Raw genomic sequence first — 16,894 nt, 5'->3', positions numbered from 1 at the left:
TATAACGGGGAGGGGAGGGATATGCCTCCCCTCCTTGTGTATGCCTCCCCTCCTTGTGTATGCCTCCCCTCCTTGTGTATGCCTCCCCTCCTTGTGTATNTGGATGCTAAACAAAATGTGTTCCACGATTCTTTTCCATTTAATTTTTTTTTATCTAGAACTAAATTAGATGCTGGGAAAACTCTTGAAATTGTTAGAAGACAGCGGGATAATCATTGAAATCGTTAGAAAACCGAACGAAAATCCTTAAAATCGTTAGAAAATCGAACGAAAATCCTTAAAATCGCTAGAAAACCGAACGAAAATCCTTAAAATCGTTAGAAAATCGAACGAAAATCCTTAAAATTGTTAGAAAACTGAACGAAAATCCTTAAAATGGTTAGAAAACTGAACGAAAATCCTTAAAATGGTTAGAAAACCGAACGAAAATCCTTAAAATCGTTAGAAAACCGAACGAAAATCCTTAAAATCGTTAGAAAACTGAACGAAAATCCTTAAAATGGTTAGAAGACAGTACGAAAATCCTTGGCATTCTTAGAAAATGGCACGAAAAGCCTTGAAATCGTTTTACAATAATATGAAAACTGTTGAGATCGTTAGAAGACTTCATGAAAATTCTAAAAATCCTTAGAAAATGTAATGAAAATCCTTGAAATTGTTATAAAACTGCATTAAAAAAAACAATTGAAAACATTAGAATGACAGCATGAAAACTCTTGAAATTCTTAGAAAACGACACCAAAGTCCTTAAAATCGTTAGAAAACTATTGAAATCGTTAAAAAACGTCATGAAAATCCTTGAAATCGTTATAAATTTCTCGTAAATTTTGCTAAGATTCAATTTATTTTTTAACACTTTTCTCAATTTACGTATCGTTTCAAGCTTTTTCTATAAAATACCTACAAAAATATTAATTACAATTAAATTAAATACATATGTATTGTAATGAAATTAACTTTATACACTGGAGGAGATACGTGCGGTTCCTATAATCTCTTGGACTCATCGTTCTCTGGGTGGCCACGAAGATTTTTGGGGAGATATTCTGTAATGGCTACCCACGGGGGAGACGGGAGTCACGTGGGGATGTCTATTATTATTATGGGTTTATATAAAGCATAGGCAGGGGAGGGTTTAGGGGGATACTCAGAGAGAAGCTGCACCCTTTTCTTGGGTTTTTCCCCCGAGAAATGCGCATATTCGAGTGTATAAAGTATGCACAGTTACGAAACTACACAGCATAACACTATTGTGTTTTCATGGCAGATTTTAAAACTTGTTTTATAGTCTTTTTTAATGTTCCTTATAAGGTAGAATGCATTTAAAATACACTCTTAAACATCACAATTAATTTGTTTAAAACATTCAGTCAAATTAACAACATAATTTAGAAAAAAAAAGGAGAGAAAATAAGTTTGTACGGCTGTATTATGTGTCAGTTTTTAAATTTATTTTAAAGAAAAGTATGTATATAAGAGCTTGTTTTATTGTAGTATATAGGAAAAATATATTAATATTATAAATTTCTTTTCCAGAAACATAAAAGAACGATTGAAAATAATCTTCAGACCGCAACAGAAGATAGATAACATTTGACCAGTAGGCTATTGGACACCGTAAAGAACTGTACACGATCCGACAGTATAAAGTTCTGAGTCCAATTACAGTGACAAAGAACGATGTACTTGTATACCTGTATAGGAATGACGAAGTGCATTCAGTACACAACACTACAAGACCAAGCAGTTGTGTGTAACCTTTGATCGTCCGTGTCAAGAACTCTTCTACGTCACTCGACACCACTCTATACAATGGATATTTAATATTAGTTATACTTTTATAATATACTTCGGTTTCTTCCTAAGTAAAATAAATATAGTAAAATTGTTCATTTGATTCGCTATATGAAAACACGTTTCATTTCGAGTTTACAGCTTAATTAATTGTTTATGGCATTGTCTTACCGAACACTCCGGAGTTCTATTTTTAAACTTTATAGGAAAAACAGTATAAAATTAACATTTCCTGCTTGTTTCTCGGCCTTATTTATATTTAAAATATAATATTTAAGAGGTGAATAAGTGAATGAAATTGTTACTTTTTTTAAATATAATATAGAAGGGCGTAAAGTATGTAGTACCTTTTACTAGAATTACGATCAAGTATTCTGTTAGGTCACGGTGTGGGAAGGAAAAAATTAAAATTGGAAATTTTATTAATGTTTTCTTGAAGAATCTCGTTTATTTTTTTAAAAATATAATTAAAATTTGCATATAAAACACTTAAGATTCTTTAACAGCCTGTTGTTGAACACATGAGTTTGTTCAATAGTTATGTGTTCTGTACACTGATAGACAAACAATATATGCAGCAATATACATATTGAGTGGCCCCACAGTAAATTACATTAATATATTAAACTAAAAAGAAGTACGGTCGACCCCCTATAACACTGTTGATTTTTCCGTTTTATATGAATTCCATATTGTACGAGTCACTTAGATTTTACAAATACGTGTGCCGGTGTGAACGACTCATGTATTTGTAAAATTTAAGTGACTCGTACAACATGGAATTCATATAAAACAGAAAAATCAACAGTGTTATAGGGGGGTTGATTGTATAGTGGCCCCTAATTCCTCGTGACACAGAGAAATTCGCTCCTTTTATCATCGAGGTGGCTTCGAGCCATCCATGCCTTTATTTTATATATATTTTTTTGTAAATTTTATTTGCAAATAAAAAATTTAAATGCTTCTATCTCATTAAAATTTATTTTATTTTCCCCCCTCCCTCCTTCATTTTTGTGTGTAACTATTATAACTCGTTCTATAAACCTGTTTAATATCTGCTGGTTAAGCTACCCTTAAAACAATACAACACCCACGTATTTCGCCTCATTCTTATCAACATTTTTTTTCAATTTTTCCAAGTCTATAACACGTAATTTTTCCCCAATTCGAATCCCATCACCCTAAACACCAAACTCTCATTAATTACAATTAAAAATCTATCGATGTTAATTAAACTAAAACTGTAATTAGATGCCTTCGGTTCAATAATTTTTCAATTATTTTTTTTTATGTAAAAATTTTCAATTGCCCTTCAGACTCCACGTGACAAGAAAAAGATCTATATATATTTAGGTCACTCCTCGCGTGTTAGGATGCCAAGGTTTTCTTCAATTCAATTTTTTTTTTCTCACGTCATTTCCGTTTCGATTGTCGTCATTTTCTGCTTCATTTCGTGTCAAAAATCAAAATGTACACCTTATCAAATTACTTAAATGTATTTAAAAAGTATTTAAATACAATTAACGACCATTTAGATTGAGATTAACGTTACTAATTGACGTCATTATCAAGATTAAATTAAGGATTTTATCAACATATTTTCATTTGTAATCAATCAAATTAATGAATTACTAATTACATTTTTAATTCTAATTATATCTTGATTTTTTTTAGAGATTTAAATATAATTTCTTGGTTAATTTAATGTATACGTTAACCTGTTGTAAAGGACAGTAAAATAATAAAGCAATATAAACACGTATACAGGCTTAAAACTGTGTTAAATTATAATTAAATTATATAAAAAAAAAACCTTCACCTATATGTTAAGTAATAAGTTAACACACGGATGAAATGTCTTTATATTTTACTTTAGGAACCAAGTTTAGAAGGAAATTTGAAGTTTCTCATAAGAAAAGTAGTATAAACCTTCACTATTATACCCCCCAAAAAACTGTATTTTTATAGAAGTACAAGTAGACCCCCCTATAACACTGTTGATTATTCCGTTTTATATGAATTCCATGTTGTACGAGTCACTTAGATTTTACAAATACGTGAGCCGTTCACAGCCCGGCACACGTATTTGTAAAATCTAAGTGACTCGTACAACATGGATTTCATATAAAACGGAATTATCAACAGTGTTATAGGGGGGTCTACTCTATACGCCTGTATAATACTTATACAAAAAGAAAAAAAGTTTATCTACTGATAAGAATTATCAATACTCCCGTTTCATTGAGTGAAAAAACAAAAAATAAATTAGTAATTTCGGGTTAAAAAATAAGACATTTTGAACTATGACCCGACCCTCTAAGTGTATAAGACTATGGCCATTAATTAACCGTTCATTCATACGTAGGAATTCTACAAAAACACGACTGTAAAGCAACATTACACCACGATAATTTCAAAAAAGGAAAAGGGGGTTATATTATCATCATTTAAAATTCGTTATGAATGGAAATTTAAGGGATGATCTTGTCGAAGATCTTATTGAAGAGTTCGACGAACTCTGGCGCCTTAGATCTTGATGTTTACAGGAGATGTCAAAGGTCAGCGAGTGGCTAATTCCTAACTCGGATCATATCTCCGGAATGATACGACTGGAGAAAAAAAAAAAAGAAAGGATTGGGATGGGAAGTTTAGCGATTTCCGGGCGAAACCCGACACGTTTAGGAAATCCTCGGATATTTTATCCCCGATTTTTCTAAGATAAAATGTACTGTAGTGTGTACATCGAGAGAAAATGACCACGATATTATAAAATTATTTCTCCACTTTGCCTTTTCGCATTCGAGTAAAGCAGAAAAGCCGAATTATCGAGAGGAAAATAACAGTCGACCCCCCCATAACACTGTTGATTATTCCGTTTTATATGAATTCCATGTTGTACGAGTCACTTAGATTTTACAAATACGTGTGCCGAGCTATGAACGGCTCACGTATTTGTAAAATCTAAGTGACTCGTACAACATGGAATTCATATAAAACGGAATAATCAACAGTGTTATAGAAGGGTCGACTTGTATACAAAAAGAAAAAAATTAAGTAAAAATCAGGCCAAAAATGGAGAATTTTACGGAGGAGCAAGGTTAAATATAACTGAAAAATGACCCAATTAACACGAAGCAACGGAATGGTGATCCAATATCCATTGTAATCTTTGGAAATGGGCCATGGCTTTACTTCCCTCTTGATGTAATTTTTTCCCTCTAGACCAGGCCAATTACATAAGATCGGCTACAGAATCGAATTAATATTTACCCAATTATCTTCTATTGCAATTTAAGAATATTTATTAATATTCTTTATAAACATATTAATTAATTTTTTTTAAATATATATATTTTTTTAAAATTTAAATCTTAATTTTAATTCCCGTCCTTGAAAACAAATACTCCACTTCCCGCTGCACCACGAAGAAAAAAAAAACACATACACTGAGTTGTAAACACGTCATTTCATTCAGATTTTATATAAAAATCTTACTTGCAAACATGAGATTTTCATAGAAAATAATATAAAAAAGAAAATGGTAAATTTCTATGGAATTTCGATTACACCTTGGTTTAATATTGTACGAAAGAGAACCTTGTTCTAATAAACTTTCCAATAAGCAGATGTAAATGGGGCAACAATCACTCACTCACATCCAACCGAACGTATAGTTTGATGGAACGACAAGTAAATTAATAAATTTCAACCAGCGCTAAATTAATATGAAGCAGGAAGGGAAAGAGAATGTCCTGACACCAATTTCCTTAATTACACAACACTTGTCAGTATATTTTTTACTACATAATCTCTTCTAAAATCAGTGCAAACAAACGTAACTCTTACTATAATAGACACAGATTTAGAAAATGTTCATCGTCACACCACCACAACCACCACCACCACCCCCTTTTCCCATAGTCTATTTTTATCCTTTCCTCCCAAAAAAAAACTCCACTGTATAATAGACTTATGAGGTTTAAATTAAGTAATACTCACCGTCCTTTAATTTATATAATAATTAGAATAATTTTTAGTATGTTTTTTAAATGAAAATTGGCTTACTTTTAGAGCAACGATCTAATTCTTTTCGGGCCAAGTGTCGCCATTTTCTCTCTCTTCTGGCAGACGTTTACAATAGAAAAAAGAAGTAAACAAATTAACGGAATTAATTAATGTTAGGAATGTTAATTTTAATTAAATATCTANTTGAAAAATTAATTACGATTAAGAAAAAAAACTATTTAAATTTATTTATTGACTATTTTGTTTAATCGTTCGTATTTATTTTAAAAAATAAGATATTAATTATCCATTCTGAATTTATAAAATTAATCATAAATTGCTTAGCATTTATTCTTAAGTTAAAAATAAAGCTCAATCATTGGCTAGTTTAAACGAACATTTGAAAATTTGAATTTTGAATAGAGAAATGGAGAACAATAGCTCGACATCGACTTGTGAAGATTTATCTTCAGATTTTTGTTACTCGGAAGATTCTCTGACAAGTTCTACCGCTTCATTTAGCACGGAATCGACGTGTACACCCGAGAAATTTTATTGGAATAGAAGATCTTATAGTTTAACTAACATAGATCGTTACGAGCGTTACTATCGTCACCTGAAGAAGGAATTCGGAAAGTGCGGCCATTACTTTAGTTGGGACGATTTTATTCTACGCTTCGATCTCTTCGACCGTTCCAGTTATAAATTCTGCAAATGTCAGAGTTTGGATTACGTCAGCGAGTCCGAATCGGATCTAACACACGTCACTCCCATGAACGATAGTTTGGATGAATCAAATCCTCGTGACTTGTCCCCGAAATTTTCGGAATTAATGAAATTTTGGTCCAATATGGAGCATGGATGGCCCCCGAACGGATTAAAGAACTCGACCAGCAAAGTTCCAGTTAAATTTAAAGAATTGTAATTCGTTAATTCGACTCGTAAATGTACACGATTGACTATTTAATAGTTAAAAAATTAGAGAATTATTATTAAATTGTATAAAATATAGTCTATTGATATCTGATTATTAATTCGTGTGTTCGAATTTTGGAATGTATTCAGTTATTTCTTTAAATAAATGAATTTCTGATGTAACGAGTGGTTTATTAAGTCTGAAAATCTATTTAAATTCCATACTAGAGAGGTCATTCAAGTAACAGTAACAATAGGAAAATACATAAGATATTTTAACAATGTTTTAAAGTAGAACAAATTTGCGTGTTAAGCCAGAGTTCGTTATTTTGCCGAAAGCCATAAAAATATTTGAATTAAAGTCATATACTTAATGCTTGAGGTGTTTTATACTATCGCTACACCGGGTTTAGTATAAATATCAGAGGGGAAGAGTGGTAGGTAGGATGAAAAATGGTCTACCACTAGATAGAAAAACCCGAGGATATTTTCGGTGATCAGCCCCATCGTAGACCTGGCCGAACCAGCCACGGGCTTTAAAAAAGGTACAAACAGAGAGAAAATAGTAAAAAGTCCCTTTAATGGTTGCGTAACGTTGGTAGAAAACAGTGGCGTACCGTAGTGGGGGCGGCAAAATTTCTCAATAAATAATAATAATATCTTGTAAAAATTTGAAACATCCTAATCTATGCTTGCATCGTGCCTACGATAATGCTATCGTCCGGACAGTCCGGTCCGGGTGAACTAGTAATGTATGTGACCTTTTTTTTTGCTTGTACGATTCATTCGCGTTCATATACACCGCTATTATCCAATAGAACTATTTTAAACAGAGTCGCTGCACTACCACCGAATTTTTCATTGCTTGTTCTGTGACAAAACTGAATTTTGGTCTTTTAAAGTGAAATACCTAAATAAGGGGGAGGGCCGAAATTTTCCTCTGACCCGGGCGGCTGACACCCACGGTACGCCACTGGTAGAAAAAACATTTTTTTTTTTTTTTGTGCCAGATTTAAGTTAAGTGTACGAGCCAAATGACACTTTGTAATCCTCAGAGGATAGTACGTATAAATCTAAATACAGTATATAAAATTACTTGTCCTGACTGACTGAGTCACTGACTGACTTAGTCACTGATTCATTATAGCCCAGAGCAAACCGCTGAACCTAAAGAGGTGAAATTTGGTACACAGGGTACGTCATGGAAACGCACACAAAGAAGGGATTTTTCGAAATTCACCAGCGGGGGGTGAGGGAGAGCATTAAGGCTTAACCTGAAGAACGACTTTTGAAATTGATTCCATACTTTCCCTTAAATTGATAACATTTCAGACATTGTTATACAGTAGAGCCTCGATTATCCGACCCAATTAGAGACTGGGGTTGGTCGGATAATTGAAAAGTCGGATAACCGAAAAGTATGAAAAAATCCATTATTAGTGTAGTATATTATTATATCCNGTCACTTAGATTTTAAAAATACGTGTGCCGGACTGTAAACGGCTCACGTATTTGTAAAATTCAAATGACTCGTACAACGTGGAATTCATATAAAACGGAATAATCAACAGTGTTATAGGGGGTGTCGACTGGTATTTAGTAGAGTAATCTGCTGTTTTGTAAGATAAGGTAATTAAGGTAACAATTTCTGTGCTCTGTTCTATAAATTCTGCCTTAACTTATTGCTAAATCCTTCTTCTAAATTAAGGCTCACCACTAACACTTTCAACACTGGTCGTGCCTGCGTTAAGGATCATCAATGGCACAGTTTTTCACCTTACCAACGTGCAGTTATCCGGGGTTTTCTTATCGTTCTAACACCTAAACAGTGGCAAATTTCCTGTATAAGGAAGATACCCAACCTTGGCTGATTGCCCACGTGTTGCATTGCCGTGCCTACACCGAACTAAACTCTTCCACTGTAAATTAATTAACATAAAATAATTTTTTTAGATGTAAATTAAGAGAAAATTAACTTAAAAACTTTCTCTAGAACTCTTTTTTTAAGTTACGAATATTTTTATGTAATAAATGGGAGTTATATAACACTTTTTTAATGCATTTTTCTTTGGAGGAAAAAAAAAGGTTAACGACTCAAAAACCAGTCGTATCAAAAAACAATTTTTTGCAATGTAATTAGGATGTCTAGCAAAGTTTTTTTTTTACATAAGAATATAAAAAATTAGTTTAATATTTTATTTTGCTGCGAGCTACATAATGTAGGGTAAATGGTAAATTTAGATATCCAAAGAAGGAAATTTCTCACTAAATAATCTTAAATTAATAATCAATTCTCTGCCTCCATCTGCCATTATTCTCTGAGGATAAAAGCTCTGGTTAGAAAATTATATTGGAATGAGAGAAAATTGCCATTAGTCGTGTTTTTAACAAAGAATATTATCCTCTTTCTTGGTATGTGTAACTCATTAAAGGTAGCTCTAAAGATTTTCTAATGCATAAAATATTAAAGGAAGTGTTTAGAAGATTATTGAGCTTTTTTTTTTTTGGATGTCTCCTCTTTCCTCGTGCAATACTTGGCTCCAAAATGGCTCCAATTTCATCTAGTCTTAGTTACAATACTATAACGCCTATAGGGAGCCCCAAATCTCTTATAAGAAAATATTCCCCCCCCGAAGTCAATACTGTACGTGGAGCCCCTAATTCTAATTCTCCTGGACCCCACTTCTATGGTCCCTAAGCTTGTTTCCTCCGCGTGGGTGTGGTAATTGGCACGACTCAAAGTCGGAAAGACAGCGAAATGGGTAATTTGATCTCTCGTACTTTTTCCTTATTTACAAAATAGTAAATATACAAACAAAAGAGGCATTCACAACGTTCTTCCCTGCGACTTTTCGATATCAATACCACAATCTCCGCCACTGTTTAACGGAGAAAACAAGAAAAAAAACGTTGAAGCATTTTCCATGCAATCGTGCAATCTTTCCAAGATCTCGAGAAAGTATTTATTAATCTACGCACGAAATGAAGGAGGGAGGAGTGCAAGAAATTGGAAAAGGGAAGAAGAAATTAGATGTAACATCATTGAAATACTTACGTGGACTTCACGCAAATACGGAAAACATTGCAATAAATACTGTTTATAATAAATATTCATTGGGTATTTCTGTAAAAATAAAAACAATTGAAAAATTTTCTATGAAATATTTATTATTCGTATGAATTAGTTTGAAATTTAATTAAATCAATTCCAACACGTTGTATGGCTTAATAAACACTTTTACGCATCTGTTACATTCTTAGTATAGACTTCATCTGTAAGTACACAGTTGATTATATCATATTTACATACATTACTCTATTGCTGCTCAGATAAAATAGCTAGACGAATTCACCATTAAAGTATCGCACTTCTTTGAGCCGCCGATCAGCCATATTTAGTCCAGTTATTACTATAATTTTTATTTAGTAATAAATGTTGTTATAATTTATATCATAAAGTAATCGTATTTACGATATTATGAAACGAAATACTTAAATTAAAATATATTTTGACCTGGAACCGTAAAATTTGTACTGTTATGTGTGGACTAAACATGGCGGTTTCGCCCTTGAATGCGTTCTGTCTACATCTTTAAACTGTTATTTAAATCGTTATTTCCGATTTTAAATTCAAAATTTTACATACAGAATTTCCTTTATAAAGAAGGAAAATATTTATTAAAAAAACCACCAATGTAAATCTTGCAGAACTCAGTGCCATTATTGACGAGTGTCCATTAAGAGAAGTTTCCTTCTGTATGAAATTATATCTTAGTTTTATTGACTTGAATCATAATAATTATTACTATTAACTTTATTATTTAATGTTTCTGTGCCTTTAAACACATTTCTTTTTTTATTAATGTTGGGTGAATTATTGCAGGATGCAGTGACAAAGGAGCTATGGTAAATGTTATTTACCAATACAATTGGTATTGTATTTATTCATGAGATAGAAAGTAAAGTTAATCCAAGAAAAGTTAAGGACAGATTAGAAAGAGGAGGATATACATACAGATAATGAGTTAGTGATTGTCATAACATAGTCTAAAACACATGTTATTTGATATTTTAATCATATATAGTATACAAAAAAATGCCAATTTTTACCAGATTTTCAGTTGAGTCACGAAACACTTATTCGGCATGCTGTTTTTTCCTTCTCTCGTAGAAAAAAAAAAACGATAAAAATGCTTAAAAATGGCATAACTGAATGGATAAACCAACTTCTTCTCGCCGCAATGCGACTCGAACGCCGGCTATCGGCAACCTGACACATTAACTCTACTTTAAAACATAGCTGAGAGACCACTTCAGACTCGAGAACCTTTTAATCATTCCTATAATAGGTTCAGCCAGGCACTCAATGAGGGCAGCCGAATGGTGAGAGATGGGACAGAGTCAGTCTCTCACCCCGTCAAAAAAATCTTAATGCTCGCATAGTGAAAAATCATTACTGCTCAGAAATACACACCTCTCTATGCCTCTGCATTTCTGCCTTTATGCTTCAGTGTCTCTGCATCTTTACCTTTACGTGTTATATAAAGAAAAATATATTTATAAAATCAAGAAATTCATTAAAATACATACAAAAAAAATTAAAATAATAATTATTTAAATCGTATTTTTATAATTAATTTTTAAACCTGTTTACTGTATTTTAAATATATTAAGAATTATCACAATAAAGGAAATTTTACCTGTTATTTTTAACATCGCCATCTGGTAGCCGAAAATGTTATAATTTAACTTTTTTTCTCTACACGTTCGGATTTATAGAATTTAAATTTCTATTGTCTTCCGATAAAAATTGTTTTTTTTACAGCAATAATAATAATAATAATAATTGAATTTAAAATACTAGCTTTTATTTTCAAATGATTAATAATTCAAATATTATAATACGCGTTTTCATTTTGTTATGTCTGTTTTTAAATTTAAAAAAATAGAAATTATTAATCAAAAAATATAGGCCTAGACAGAGGGAGCCATTAGGGCATTATATATAGAGGGCCTTAATATTGACACATGTCTTACTATCAACAGAAAAGGTCCCGGCAGCCCTATTGCGGACCTGGCCGAACCCATAATCGGCTTGCTAAATGAGGCCCTCTTAGTGCCCATAGGGCGGAAAGAGTTAAAAAAAAAACCCTATACTGCCTGTAAATAGTGCAGGCTTGGTGTTAAATTTTCTTTCATTTCAGCCGCCATCTTTGTTTATATACTATATCATGTCTTAATTAAATAAATATATTATAAATACTCCTTTAAAAATTGTGGTAATTAATTCTTATTCTAATTACAATTTCTTCGTTTTTAATTACAATAATTAATTTATTTTTCAAATTACCAATAGAAAATTAGCAAAAAAATTTTAAAAATTGTTTATAGAGCGCCCTCTCTATTCGTTTTTTAAATATTTATATTAGTGTTGCAACGAATAGTATATTCGGCCTCAGGCCGAATACCGAATATTCCGCCAGGAGCGTGGCCGAATAGCCGAATATTCGGCTCGATTAACGCGCGTACGAAAATTGGCGCGCAAACCGCATTATGGCAAGGACCCCGGTCTCTATTGGCCCGTTGTCACTACGCTACGTCAATCGCGTTAATTCTTGACAGTTGTAGCGGACAGGCAAAAGCGTCATGACAGTATACGATATATGATGATATCAAATGTGGATAACAATGAAATGACCTACACGTGTAAATGAAATGACCTACACGTGTAAACAATGAAATGACCTACACGTGGATAACAATGAAATGACTTACACGTGTAAATAATGGAAAAAGAAAAGAGAAGAACCGCGAAGTGAAAACGTGAAAATAAATACGAAATTGAGTCGATAACATATTCAAACGAGTCGAGGCATCTTATTGGCACGAAATTAACGGCAGTCAATGCCAAACAATTGTTGTCATAGACTTCGGAAAGCTAAATGCTTGTAATGAAAGTTCACTTAGAGTGCACGGGCGAAAGCCTGGGGCCGTTCGGGCTACCAAGCTGTCTGGAATCTGTGAAATCATAACTGTGACTTATACTGACGTTCTGTCTGTCTCTTTTCTCCGTTATCACCAGGCTATGAGTCACATAATTGTAAAATGGGAAATCTATGACGGAAAAGTGATGAATCGAAAGTATCGTGAGCGCGTATTATGATGTATGCACGGGCATATATGGATTAGAGTGATAGACGAAAGAGAAAGGGAAGAGCAAAGACGAGTGCTTGAAAAGAAGGATAGGCAGGAACAGACCCTCAGATGTGCGACGATTTTCGAAGGAATAGGTGTGTATCGGTGTACGTGAGCTGATCTTTGTGAATTATAAATTGTGAATACATGTGACTAATATTGTTTTTTTTTTTTATTTTGTGCATGTTATAAGTTATAAATAAATATAAACAAATAGCACTAACCCGATAACATTGAATCTAAATACTAAAATGATTAATTTACTATGTTTTTGTTATTTCTACTCCTGTGTTTAAGTATTCGGTATTCGGCCTATTCGGCCGAATACCGAATAGTAACCGAATATTCGTTACATCACTAAAATTTTATATTAATTAAATAAACCATTTATTTTATTTTTCTTCAAAATATTATTTTATATTTAAAAATAAACATAAATAATTACGAAACTAAATAATTCAAATATGATTGAAAAATTAATTACGATTAAGAAAAAAAACTATTTAAATTTATTTATTGACTATTTTGTTTAATCGTTCGTATTTATTTTAAAAAATAAGATATTAATTATCCATTCTGAATTTATAAAATTAATCATAAATTGCTTAGCATTTATTCTTAAGTTAAAAATAAAGCTCAATCATTGGCTAGTTTAAACGAACATTTGAAAATTTGAATTTTGAATAGAGAAATGGAGAACAATAGCTCGACATCGACTTGTGAAGATTTATCTTCAGATTTTTGTTACTCGGAAGATTCTCTGACAAGTTCTACCGCTTCATTTAGCACGGAATCGACGTGTACACCCGAGAAATTTTATTGGAATAGAAGATCTTATAGTTTAACTAACATAGATCGTTACGAGCGTTACTATCGTCACCTGAAGAAGGAATTCGGAAAGTGCGGCCATTACTTTAGTTGGGACGATTTTATTCTACGCTTCGATCTCTTCGACCGTTCCAGTTATAAATTCTGCAAATGTCAGAGTTTGGATTACGTCAGCGAGTCCGAATCGGATCTAACACACGTCACTCCCATGAACGATAGTTTGGATGAATCAAATCCTCGTGACTTGTCCCCGAAATTTTCGGAATTAATGAAATTTTGGTCCAATATGGAGCATGGATGGCCCCCGAACGGATTAAAGAACTCGACCAGCAAAGTTCCAGTTAAATTTAAAGAATTGTAATTCGTTAATTCGACTCGTAAATGTACACGATTGACTATTTAATAGTTAAAAAATTAGAGAATTATTATTAAATTGTATAAAATATAGTCTATTGATATCTGATTATTAATTCGTGTGTTCGAATTTTGGAATGTATTCAGTTATTTCTTTAAATAAATGAATTTCTGATGTAACGAGTGGTTTATTAAGTCTGAAAATCTATTTAAATTCCATACTAGAGAGGTCATTCAAGTAACAGTAACAATAGGAAAATACATAAGATATTTTAACAATGTTTTAAAGTAGAACAAATTTGCGTGTTAAGCCAGAGTTCGTTATTTTGCCGAAAGCCATAAAAATATTTGAATTAAAGTCATATACTTAATGCTTGAGGTGTTTTATACTATCGCTACACCGGGTTTAGTATAAATATCAGAGGGGAAGAGTGGTAGGTAGGATGAAAAATGGTCTACCACTAGATAGAAAAACCCGAGGATATTTTCGGTGATCAGCCCCATCGTAGACCTGGCCGAACCAGCCACGGGCTTTAAAAAAGGTACAAACAGAGAGAAAATAGTAAAAAGTCCCTTTAATGGTTGCGTAACGTTGGTAGAAAACAGTGGCGTACCGTAGTGGGGGCGGCAAAATTTCTCAATAAATAATAATAATATCTTGTAAAAATTTGAAACATCCTAATCTATGCTTGCATCGTGCCTACGATAATGCTATCGTCCGGACAGTCCGGTCCGGGTGAACTAGTAATGTATGTGACCTTTTTTTTTGCTTGTACGATTCATTCGCGTTCATATACACCGCTATTATCCAATAGAACTATTTTAAACAGAGTCGCTGCACTACCACCGAATTTTTCATTGCTTGTTCTGTGACAAAACTGAATTTTGGTCTTTTAAAGTGAAATACCTAAATAAGGGGGAGGGCCGAAATTTTCCTCTGACCCGGGCGGCTGACACCCACGGTACGCCACTGGTAGAAAAAACATTTTTTTTTTTTTTTTTGCCAGATTTAAGTTAAGTGTACGAGCCAAATGACACTTTGTAATCCTCAGAGGATAGTACGTATAAATCTAAATACAGTATATAAAATTACTTGTCCTGANCAATTGGGGACTGGGGTTGGTCGGATAATTGAAAAGTCGGATAACCGAAAAGTATGAAAAAATCCATTATTAGTGTAGTATATTATTATATCCTATGTAATTAGTATATTAGTATATCGCTATTAACCTACTTCGCGTTGAATTTTCATCAATGTTAAGCCTAACAAAAATTTTTTAAAATAATAATCGTCGCTATTGTATCGTTAAAAATTATTTTAAAATTATTTTATTGCTCACGAAACAAACAATCACTCATAATTAGAAAGTCTCGTTTAAATACTGGCCTCCCTTCAATGGTCGAGCCATTGATGCCAGCTAAAACACGCAAAAATTTAACAAAAATAATATTGCCAAAGACATAGCCAAATATTGTAGTGCCACATCACTCGCGGACATTTGAAATTTGCCGACTAGGACGGTCGGTTAACCGAGGTGTCGGTTAATCGGGGGTCGGATAATAGAGGCTCTACTGTAAATATTTTCATATATTTCGATTTTTTACCAAATAAATTCGAACCGTTTTAAATTCGAATTTGTTATTGCGTATTGGTTCGATCACAGAACGATTGTAAACGTTCCAGAAAATTGATCAAATTGAAAACAGTTCATTTGATTCTCAGAAATTCTCATTATTCTCGGCGGTAGGTATTATATAACAATTACTATGTAATATTACAATTACAAATACTGAATATAAATGGAGTTTGCTTGCAAAACCTCCGCGGGCGAAGTCGCGGGTAACAGCTAGTATATTCATAAATATTTTATATTTAAGAAGTTTTTCGAAGTATGACGCACGAGCATCTGTAAAGAAGGATACGAGAATGCTCTTGAAGCCGAGCCAAAGAATTAAAGTTTCAGTTTATTAACCGAAAGGAGAAATCCGTAAATAACTTTTTCAACACCGTCATAAAGATAGTTGGCAGCAGAAAATTACGTCGTCGGACTTATAAGTTGCGAGAGATGGCTCGAGAAACAAAACTTTCCTCAGTTTTATCTTTTGTTAATTTGAGCAACACTTGAATGAAATGCTAATTTGGAATCAAATTTAATTCCCTAAGCTCTTTTTTTATCTACGAATTTAATTACGTGTTGTTGCTATGGTCAACTTAGGTCTTCATTTTGGGAATAAAAATTGCTGTTTGCACAATTTTTTCTTGTGAATTCCTTGTTTTGTCAGTATTTCCAGTGTTGGACGTTTCTTCTTGGCTCTAGGTGTTGGGGATTTTTCTCTATTGAGCGGACGTTTTCGTGTTTTTGGTCACGTGTACTGATAATGATGATTTGTGATTTATCGTCTACGTCAGAGGTCCCCAAAGTGGTCAATGTCTAGCGCTGGGAAGTTGACAGAACATTTTTGGGGATAGAAAATTAATTGAAAACAGTTCTTAAAAATTATTACGCCAAAATGGGTTTATGTACTCGTATAAGTTTATGACAGTTTGAGATGTAAATTTACAGAATGTAATTAGACCCGTTGTATGAAAACGGTTTGTGGATTAACACTGGCTCGCCAGTTGTGATTTATTTATTAATTGTTTAGCAAAAAAGAACAGGGGGATTAATAGAAGATCGAAGAATCCTGAGAGATCGACAGCTTGGTTTAGGAACCTCTTGTCGAGATTCATCTTTACTTTGTTTTCTTAATCCCAAGCCGCGGACTAAATTGTTTATACTGGATCACTTGTGCCCCGATACAT

This window comes from Centruroides sculpturatus, unplaced genomic scaffold (assembly GCF_000671375.1).
Source record: "Centruroides sculpturatus isolate CEXI.00-Female unplaced genomic scaffold, Cexi_2.0 scaffold212, whole genome shotgun sequence".
In the NCBI taxonomy this organism is placed as follows: domain Eukaryota; kingdom Metazoa; phylum Arthropoda; class Arachnida; order Scorpiones; family Buthidae; genus Centruroides; species Centruroides sculpturatus.
The sequence above is the reverse complement of the archived record's forward strand: the minus strand, read 5'-3'. Positions refer to the sequence as shown.